The sequence below is a fragment of the Crocodylus porosus genome, unplaced genomic scaffold (genome assembly GCF_001723895.1).
Source record: "Crocodylus porosus isolate Cpor-Errol unplaced genomic scaffold, CroPor_comp1, whole genome shotgun sequence".
Taxonomy (NCBI): Eukaryota; Metazoa; Chordata; order Crocodylia; family Crocodylidae; genus Crocodylus; species Crocodylus porosus.
Genome location: NW_017728925.1, coordinates 19,468,880 through 19,479,776, shown reverse-complemented (window position 1 = coordinate 19,479,776; position 10,897 = coordinate 19,468,880).

Here is a 10,897-nt window from a genome sequence, read left to right as displayed (position 1 = left end):
AAAGTACCTATTTAATAGGTTGGCTTTTTCCTGGGCGTCAGTTGTCAGTTGCCCCATCTGGTTTAGCAGGGGTCCAACGTTGCCCTTGCTTTTCGGCGATGCATGATTTGCTACTAGCTGCCTTTCTTCTCAACGGCCCCCGGTTCTTGGCGGGCATCCTTACCTGGCTCTCGAGCCACCCTCTCCTCACTCCTTTTCAGTGCATGGTGGCGTGGAGGCCAGCGCCGTGCGCCGAGGTCAGCCGCTTCCCCGGTGCACCCCAGGGGAAGGGGCCCGTCGGCAAGGGGCTCCTCCGGGCCGCGCGGTGGGCTCGGGAGCTGCCAAACCCAGGCCAGGGCTTCACCGGGCGCCTCAACACGTCAGTGCGCACAGGCCGCGCTGGCTCGGACCAGAGCAAACCGAGCGGGCAGCGGGTGCAAACAGCTGCAGATAAAAGGCACAGATCTGTTTGCTGCGGCTGTCGCCCCGGTAGCTGCTTTAACGACCAGCCCGTTATTAAATTCCAAGCATTTGTTATTTAGACATCTAAATAATGAGGGAGGTTTGTCTGTGTAGTTTTAAGGATCCACTTGCCTTTCCTAACTTTATGAAACAATTTCTGGCCCCGGGGGAGAAATTGCAATGGGCAGGACTGAACTGTCTGACGATAAGTTTATCAGGATGTTAATGATCGTCAGCTCCTCTCTGAGCGCGGCCTGTCAGAGCACTAGTGGCCTTCCTATTAGCTGGAGCTGCTACCCCTTTAATGCTTGCTTTGAAATTTTATCTTCCCATCTTGTTTTCTGTTTCCTCTTTTTTCCCCCCTTTTTCAGAGCCCTCATCTGCTTGCCAGCATTCCCTGATCGACGCTTCCCATGTGTTTCCTATTTGGAGTAGGATGTGTCTAGCCATTTCGCTTCTCTTGCCCTTTTAAGTGGTGTCAGTCATTTTGCTTTGCTACTAGCTGCCTTTCTTCTCAGCGACCCCCGGTTCTCGGCGGGCATCCTTACCTGGCTCTCGAGCCACCCTCTCCTCACTCCTTTTGGGTGACACGACGGACCTTGCCAGCGTGCAGGCGCTCGCGGCTGAGTGCCGATCAGACGAGGTGGCTTTTCCAAGGACACTGTTTTGCAGCTGCTTGTTCCTCCTCTTTGCCGCTGCGAGCATGCAGGCCCCCACCGGCCCGGCAGCACCCCGGGCACCACACGGACACTTGATGTGTCCTGCCAGACCCTGTCTTCGCTGGGGATCGCAGGACAGAAACCCCTCATCTTCCCCCGCATCCACAGCCACTTAGAGCTGCTGGCCGCATGCAAAGCCCCAGAGGAGATGGACAGCGGGTCGTGGACATTGGCTCTGGAGGTGCCTAGACCTGCCCAAGCACCTCCTGCCCGGGAGCCGGCCCTCCGGCCTTCAGGCAGGGGTCAAGCTCGGCCCCTGCCCCGGGCTGCCCGCTGACCCTCGCCCTGCCCGTGAACAGGGCACTTCTTCCGCTTTGTCGGTATCAAGCATTAGCATCCCGCAGACCTGCTTCCACCAGCGGCTCTCGACCCTTTTAGCTCGCGGCCCCTCGGTCACGCCTGCCAACGCAGCGGCACCCCGCTTTGAAAGCCGGTCTGTTTTGTGGCAGGGCTCGCCTCCTTGCAGAGGCCTGGCCGTGCGGCGGAGGCAGGCAGTCTTCTCACATCCCTCGTCTCCTCGCGCTGCTGCGGCACCCCAGGAGCCCCGGGGCCGTGCTAGACAGCGCGCTGCCACGCTCCCCTGCCTGCCGGTGCTGCCTACCAGCTCGTCGGCCTTACGCTACCTCTAACAAAGGCGCTGCTCGTGGAAAGGGGTGGCGATCAGCTACGGGGATAGGCTGCACCTGTCGGCCACACTACCCTGCCGGGTGAGCCGCCACGTGGCCACGGGAGCCCTCGTGCGCCGTTTCCAGCTTGCTCTCCCGTCCCGCAGACCCAGCAGCTCCAGGCTCCGCTCCCCAGGGCAGGATCCCACCCGCCCGCGGCAAGGCCAGGCCCGGGCCATCCACCCGAGGCTGCACCCCGGCCACGCGCCAGAGCTGCCCGCCCGCAGCAAGGTCGACTTGCTCCCCCCACGCTGGGTCCCTCCCATTGCCTTTCCAGGCTCGTGTGCTCAGGCTCAGGGGAGGCACAGTGACAATTAAGGCAAAAATGCAACGCTGCGTTAGCTCCGGCTGGAGAAATCCAGCATTCAGCCCTGAACAAACGGAGCCTTGTGTTTCTGCAAGAGCAGGAGCAAGTGAGGCACAGAGCAGTGGAAAGCCGCTCCTCACAAGCGTGTGTCGGCCTCTGGGGCACCCATGGCGTGCAAACCCCCCGCGCTCTCCACCAAATGCCAAGGAAGGGTCCATGGTGACCCCGGTGCCGCTGACACGTCACAAGTTGGCCCTCATTTTTTAAGTGCAAAGTGAGTGATAATTGCTGGAGAATTCAGCCCCGCGTGTCGACCCGGAGAGGCGTCCCAGCTCGGTTTTCCAGTGGGCATGAAAAGGATTTCCTGCCGTGCGGTTCACTCAACCCATTTTTCATGAGCCAGTTTTCAACAACACCATCCAAAAGCCATTAGTCTCATTGTATGTATCAGGCCAGGTTATTTAGTAGGTCAGAAGGAGAATTTAAATAGACGGGTGCTTTAAATTACAAAAAGGTGGAGGTAGTTAATAAAAAAATATTAGAAAGCATTAGTAACCTCACTCTGGCTTGCAGTAGGTGCTGGGGATGATGGGCAAACATCTTGGCCAAGCCCAAGAACAGCAGAAAAATACCTGAAGCGGTAGGTTCAAAACACACAGGGAGCCCGGTGACGGCCCAGGGACCCGGGCTGAGCGTGCACGTCCAAGGCGTTGCATGCCTGCACCAACAGTGACGGGGGCGAGCGTGACGCGCCCACGGCTGCCACCACCCTTGCGGAGGAGAAGCCACACTGATTTTAGGAAGCGTACTCGGGAGGAGAGGCGCTGCGGGACAGCCAGGGCACAGACCAGGGCAGCAGAGGAAGCATTCAGCAGCCAAATCGAAGGTTTAATTATTTTGCTTTATGATTCGACTGTTTTAAAGTGCTCCTGTGTCCCAGAGCTGGCGTTAGCTGGCAGGGCCCTGCTCTCTGAAACGTGCCCGTGCGAGTCACTGCTCGCCCAGGGCTCGCACTGCAGCCACGTGCGGCCCCGGAGAGGACGGTCTGCGTGGGCCGGAGCAGCGCCCCGCGACCTGGCCTCGGGCTCAGGCCCAGGCTGCAGCTCCTGGGGCAAGCGTGGCTCCCTGGCAGGCTTCAGCCCAGACTTCCTAGTCTGGCCAGGCTGGAGAAGTGTCACCAAAGCAGCTTCCCCACACCCTGCCCAGGATACCCCTGCCTCTGCAGCGCGGCTCGGCATGGCGCGGCACGGCTGACGGGAAGGGGGCGCGGGCGGTACGGTGGGACACCCTGAGCCTCCTCCTCGCTGCTCGCGGCCAAGTCCACCCGCGCCTGCCGAGAGCGGCGAGAAGAGCCCCGTGCCGGCAGCGCAGGGCTGGACGTCGCGCACCGGGCAGTGCGGCGGGAGAGGGCGCGAGCGGCCGGGGGGCTCCTGCCCGAGCGCGGTGCCCCCCCGCCGCCAAGCACCGCGACAGCAAAGTGCCAGGCCTCAGCGCAGCCGCGTGCCCCGCGGCCTGAGCCGCCCTGACCTCCTGGACGCCGCAGCCAGGCCGCAGCCCGAGCAGGACGCGCGGGGAGCCACGCGTGCCTGGGCAGCGCTCAGGACGGAGCCGGAGACGGGGTGCGGCTCCGGAGCCTCGTGCCAGGGGAAGCAGAGCGCGAGGCCGAGCCCTTTGCGCTGCGCCCGCCTCACGGCAAGGCCTGCCAAGGCGCCAGCCTTACGCTGCCCGGAGTCCCCGCTGCCCTCGTCCTCCGGCCCTGCCCCGCGCGGCGCGGCCGCACCGGGCTCCTCTGAGCCAGCGGCGCGGGGCCTCGGGTGGCCGGAGCAGCTCGCTGCGCTGCCCGCACGCATGCATGGTTCCCCTGCACCCCGCCGCAGGCCAGGGCACCCCGGCTGCTAGCGGGCCGTCCCCCCTTCGCACGGGCCATCGGCCCCGAACGCTCGGCTGACCCGGGCCAAAGCAGCCGCTGGCGTCCAGGTTGCAAGGGGACAGGCTGGCGCGCGCCGGGGCTGTGAAGCCTCTTTCCAGGCTGGCCCAGTCGCTCTGTTTCCAGGCTCGTCGGCGCGGGGAGGGACGGCTCGGGGGCGTCCGGCCGCGACGCTTCCCCGCCGGCTTCTTGCCAGGCGGGGTGGTGGGAGGGCGAGGGGACGCGCACTGAAGCCACCGGGAGCCTCCAGCAGCGAGACCGGCCGGCCTGGACTCGGGAGCAGAGCAGCATCCTTCGGCGCGGGGCGGGCAGGGGGCCGTCGGGTCCCTGCCGGCCCTGCTACACCCGGCTCCCTTCCCAGAGGAGGCAACGCCGTCCGCGTGGCAGGAGGCATCGAGAGGACGACAACACGCCCTTCCCCCAAATCCCAACCTGAATCCCTTCTCCCTCTCCCCCTCCAGTTTTAGGAGCACTCAGAGCAAGAAGGGCCGCGGCAGCTCCCCGGCTGTCTGGTCCGCGAGGCGCTGGGCCCCGCGTCGCGCCGGCCGGCTGGTGCCTTTGCAAGCATTGAGCATGCAGTGCTTTAACCCGAGCCCGGCAAGAGAAACACCGTGTAGCTGGGTCCATGAAGGCAATTTTCCTTAAGAGCCCAGGGGACAACTGTTCTTCTGGCCTGGTTTAGTATCCGCCGAGGTCTCGGGGCTTAGAGCCCACTTGATGGGAATGGAGGCCCCTCCCCAGCTCGCTCCTGCAGCCGTATGGCTGAGGGCGAGCAAAACTTGGGGGCCTCTGAACCCCAACCCTCCTGGCTTGGCCCTGCACATAGGATGCCCCCCAAAAGACGTTGGAAATATCCGAAGCCCCAGGTGGGGTGGAGGATGGTTGCTGGTTGTAGGGCCACTTATGGCTCTGGGCTGACTCATGGATTTGGACTTGATTTGGCTGGGAACATGAAACATTTCTTTACAAAACAGTCCCTCTAAGCCAAGCCATGAGGCACTGGCCAGTTCTCCAGCGGCCGGCCGGGGGCTTTCCGCTGCCAGACGGGACCCGGCGACACGGACGGACTCCCGCGGCGCGGCGCGCCCCGCTGCAAGGCCCGTGCGCGGCTGGGGACGTGGGACGGGCTGGTCGTGCCGGCAGCTCCCCGGCGCACGCGGATGCAGCCCAGCCCCGGGGCAGCGCTGGGGCTACGTGCTCAGCGAGCGGTTTCCACGTCCGGCCGCGTTTCCCACCCAGGCTCCTCCTCCGCCACTCAGCCCTCGCCTCGCTCAGCACAGGCCCTGCCACAGAGCAAGGCCGCCAGCCCCTCATGGCACAAAAACGCCCGCCAGGCGGGCGTGGGGAGAGCAGGCGGGGAGCGGGAGCTGGGCTGGCTCGCAGCGGCCCCACGCGGGTCCTGCCCGTTTGCGCTCGGGCCCGAGCTGGGCGGCAGCTCCTGCAGCGCGTCTCTAGAGGAGCAAGACGCGGTTGCCTCTGGTTTAAATGCAGGAGCGCGACGGCCCGGTGCGCTCACGGGACTCCCGGAGCTGGGGCTTCCAGCTGAACGCCCGCTGTCACAAAGTTAGCAGTGCCACACGGACCAGCCCCAGGCCCAGAAGTGTGCCCAGAACAGGGCCTTGCCACCCCACGTGCAAGGAAACGGCCAACACGAGGGTCCTCCAGGCACGGGCGGCCTCAGCAGGGCGCTCCCCCATGGCGCGGCTCGAGGGCCACAGCCAGATGGGAGCGATGGAAGGCACGTGTGTGCGGGCACGTGCAAAGGTGAGCACTGCATTCACGCCAGTTGCTACCACGTAAGAAGCCGATGCAGATTTGCCAGCAAGCAGTCATTTGGTTTTGCAGAGGGCAGGGCACAGAGATGCCCACGGGACGGCTGTCTGTGCGAACGATAGCCCCGGTGTCGCCTGTATCCAACACCCCTCCTCCAGTGGTAGCGCAGCAGGAACCGTGCACCTCTGTCCTGACAAGTGACAGCGAGTCACTGCTCCCTGGCACTGGGGACGTGCGGACGACCAGAGCTTCAGCAGGTTTTTATTGCATTTGGTGTGGCACATCCGACTCCCAAAGAAGTCATTGTAAGGAGCCCGAGGCACGTCGTGGGAAGGGGCATGCAGTGCTGCAACATCTCCTCCATAGGAGATGCAGGCTGTCTAAGGAAATGACCTAACTGCATGTTTAACATGCATTAGCTCCAGTTCAGCGGTGCAGGGGCTGGCCAAGGTTATTTCTGTCAGTCACGAATATTTAAGACCAGGTGGTTTGGAGGTCTTGGCTCCAAACGAGTGACAGGTGCTACGGGTCCAGGTGAAGCTGAGGGCGCCTGGGGCCTGGCCAGCCCCACGTGAACAAGGACAGAAGGTCGTTGTTGCCCAAATGACGGCTTACAGCCCTTCTGCCCGTGCTTTGCTGTGCGGCTGCTCCGTCGTTAGGGCCGCTGACCCTACCGATCTCTGCTCGGTGAGGATGCATATTTGGAAATGGGTATTTTCACCGGCAATTGCACATCTGCCCTGCCCAAGTCCATCTGTCCCTGCCCACAGCTGCAGACCTGCCCAGGCAGGGAGACCATCGCAGTGCCAGGCAAAAGGGCTCTTCTCCGTAAGGACGGTGAATGCCCGAGTTTGCTCCAGCCAGCGGGTCCTGGGGTGCAGAAACCCAACGCGCACAAGGGCGGAGGGGAAGGGCGAGAAGCAAACCCCGGTTAGCAGATTGTGAGGCTGGTCCGTGGTGCAATCATCTGCTCCAACCTCGCACGCAGCTCAGGCCAGAAAGTCCTGCCCGCCGAGCCCTGTGCTGCCTGTGGAGAAGGGGGAGCTCACCACGTCCTCGCGAGTCTGCCCTCGTGCTAAATCCCCCAGCTCAGCCCCCGCTTCACTGCGCCTTCCAGCCCTGCTTTGTCCCCGAGGCGCAGGGGGGCAACAGGTTGTGTCTTAACTGTTAGGAAAAGAAGTAAAAGAGAAGAAATGGTGTTGCTGGAGCGTTTAATGGCAAACTGAATTATAATTAAGTTGAAATTTTAAAAATATTTCTCAACGGAACAAAACAATAATGACCCCGTTGTTTTAAGCATGTTTGGGTTTGTTTTTTTAAGAGATGTCTCTCTTTTATTTTAATCTCCCCTCCCCTTTTCTCCCTAAATGCGTGTCAGGGGAGGGTTTCTCGAAGTGACAGACTGTCCCAGTTCCTCTCACTTTGATTTTCCCGCATTACCAAAGATAATCAGTCAGGCAATCAGTCGATCGATCAATCAGTCAAACAGCCCCCAAGCCAAGCCCAAATCTTAGCACGCGCCTCTGCAAGGTGAAACAGTCAAGAAGCACGGACGCCCTTTCCCCCTCGTGGTCACCGCCCATTTTGCCTCTCCCCCCGCTATTTAAGCGGGGAAAAAGAGAAAACCACTGAACAAAAGGGCCTGAAAGGTCGTGGGAATTCTCCGGCCCTTTCAAAACGAACACGCGCCTTTCTCGAACGCTAACTTCCCGGCCTGGCACGGTGAGGCGGCTGGTCAAGCGGCCGCAGGGCCGCGGGGCAGGTCTCTCGCAGGCGGCCGCACAGGCGCCCCCGGAGCCAGCGTGCCCGCCGGGGCAGCCCCAGGTAGCTCCGGAGAAAGCAGCTCTTGTGCGAGAGGCCTCGCTGCCCCGACAGCCGACCCGTTCAGCAATGAAAGTCACACCTACGACATCGTCTATGGGTGGATGAAAGCAACTCACTTCGGTAAGACTTCACGAGGGCAAATCCTGCCGTTTGACGGTGTTTCGGTGCGAGTTTTCCATTCTCTCGTCACAGTTGTTCTCATTCGTAAGCGGAGCCGGAGCCGGAGGGATATGGCCCCGGCGGCACTCACAGGTGCTGCGGGGGAAGAGGAAGGTCCTTTTCGAATGCCGCCGAATGGTTGTTTTTCAGCCTGGCCCCTCCGCCCGGCCTGGGAGCTGGTTGTTATCTGCGCACTTCTGATCCCCCGGCCGGAGCCCACAGGTTTGGTTCTGAGCATCCAGGTAACACCAGTTTCCCAGCCCAGAGTGGGGATGGGCAAACCAGGGAGTTGTGACTGGCTCCCACTGACAGCAGTCCAGGGTCTGGCAAAACTCGCACCAGGATTGCCAGCTGGCCGCCGTGGTTGTCCCATCACTCTGGGAGGCTTGCACGGCTTTCTAAGCCCCCCAATTAAATGCAAAGCAACCCCTCGTGACACACCCCGCGCACAGCTCCTGCACTTGGAAGCTGCCCGACCTACGCCCGTATCCCCACGTCACCGCTAAATGGAAGCATCTCTAGGCACTGGACACACTTCAGTTATTTAAAGCTATATGCACAATGGAGAGTCAATTAAAACTATTGAAGTGATTATTTTGTATTACAAATGTTTCCATTTGGAAGCAATTCAAGCTGAATTCTTGCCAAGCCCTTCACAGCATATTGAACTGATTTAAAGAGTTTGCATCCAAAAAATTTGAAATTTAAACATTGAAAAGAAGAGGTTAAAAGGAGCATTAATGGTTGTTTATAAATCATGCCCTCAAATGTTAAGAAAACACACTGCCTTCCTTGTTGGCAGGAGGGGAAAAAAGACCATCCCGTAGTTGCACAGATGTGGTCGAGGAGATTAGGTGAGGTTTCCCTCCGTGTCAGGCAGCGCGGCCCAGGCAGGGTCCCACAGCCGGCGGGCGAGGACAGGGACTGGGCCGCGCGCTGCCCCCGGCACGTTGGACCGGGCTGGTTCGAGGGCCGGCGGACTCGAGCAACCCCCAAAGAAACCAACGTCCTTCCCCCGGCTCATCGTGCGGCCGCCAGCCTGCGGGGACCCAGCGCCCTCCGTTGCAGCACGCCGGGGGGTTTTGTCTTCACCTTCGGCAGGAGAGGACAGGTGACTACCCCGCTGGGGACGTTTTCTTTTTTCCAATTAGCTTTCCCCAGTCTTTGTTTTTTTTGCGAATGCCCCTGAGACATAGCCCAAGACCGCGGTAATGGCATTAACACACCCGAGCAGCTATGACGTTTTTTTCCTTGCACTCAACACAAAAAAGCAGCAGGGCTCTGCTTGCATCTGTCTGTGAACAATAATTTCCTATGAAAGGTCTCCAGCCCAAGGGGATGGGGGTGTCTACGCACATCCCATTGGTATTCTTCCGCCTGCACACGTGGAGAGCGCTGGGGCAGCCCCGAGGCGATTAATACTCCTTTAAAGCTTCTTTTTAAATGAAAGAAAGCAGCTCCCATGTCTCCATTGCAGGCTGCGTGTGGAAAACCCAGGGGCTCTGGCCCTGCTGTCAACGCCAGGCGGGGCAGTTTCCCCGGTGGAGATGGGCCCGTGTTACCCGCGAACCCCAGAGGGGCACAAGCTTCCTCAGGCGGTGGCTCGCTTCATCGCTGCTGACCTGACGAAGTGAGCTGCTGCTTGCAAAAGCGCATGCATCCCTGATTTAGTCAGACTATAAGGTGCAAATCTGCCCTGCCTTCTGCCTGGCTTGCAACACGGTTAATACTCTGTGCTGACGACGTGGGAGGAGCAGTTTTTAAGGCGCTGGTTGCCCTACCCAGTGGCAGCCCTGTGGCGGTTTTAGGCTTTTAGCTTTTTATGCTTTTAAGCTTTTAGCCTTTTTAACCGCCAGAAGACAGCGAGCGCCGGACGCCGAGAAGGATCCCCATTCCGAACTGTTTTACTTGATGTTTGCTGGTGCTGGTTGTCCTTCGCCGCAGTGATGGTGATGACCAGCGGGACTCACCCCTTCAGGGATGGTTTTCACTTCAGGTCCCTGCCTGCACCCCATCGGGGGTACGGGTGCCATGTTCACCGCTGGCCGCCGGCGGCCCAGAGAGACTGGCGGCATTGCCGTGATACATCGAGGACACCAAATAGTCCTGGGGAGTGAAAACAGAAGGGGAAGGGAGCTGTCGCAAGAGTCCCCTGCCGCCTGTCATCAGATCAGGCAGAAAAGCGAGAGGCGGCTGGGTCTGCGCTGACCCCGCTCTGGGCACGGGCAGCCTCTCCGTCCCGCACGCCCTCAGGAGCACTATGGAAATGTCGACGTAACGTGGCCGAGACCAGAGCAGGGTCCGGCCTTGCCGTGGACTTGGCATGTGCAGGTCAGCTTCCAGACCGGGGCCGGCCAAGCTGGTTTTGTGGCAAACTGCGGAAACCTGGCTGGAGAAACTACTCTGGGCAGACAGACCGCTGGCTTCGTAGCCATGAGCCAAGGGCGATTATCAGTGGATCCATGTCACGACGGCAAGTGGCGCGCACACAGGTCTGTCCTGGGCCCGGCGCGGCTCTACGTGGTTATTAATGATTTGGATGCTGGCACAGAAACCTTCAGCAGCTACAAAACCGGGAGGGACTGTGAACAGGTTGGCGGATGCGCGTGCAAGTCCGACCCATCTTGGCAGACTGGAAAGCTGGGCTGAAGCAACGGGGTGAAGTTCGCCGCGGACGCACGCCAGGTGCTGCAGCTCGGGAAGAATCATCAGCTGCAAAAGGGGCGAGCCCGGCTGGATGGGACGGCACGGGGGATCACACAGGCAAGGCCAGCGGGCCTTGGGCTGCGTCCGCAGAAGCGCCAGGCGCAGGACACGGGAGGTGACGGCGGCGCCTCTCTGCAGGCCGCGGCCAGGTCTGGCTCTGCGTTTCAAAAAGGCCGTGGAGAAGCCGGAGAGGGTCCGGAGGCTGCAGCTGAGATGAGCAACAGCCTGGCCGGCACGTGGCCCGAGGAGAGGCCGAAGGAGCGGGCACGCGCGCTCGCGGCGGGGCGGCGAGAGCCGTCTGCGATCCCCGAGGGCGCTGCTCGCCCGGCTGCGGCGCAGCGGCCACCGGCTCCCAGCAGATGGCCCCGCAGCCCCG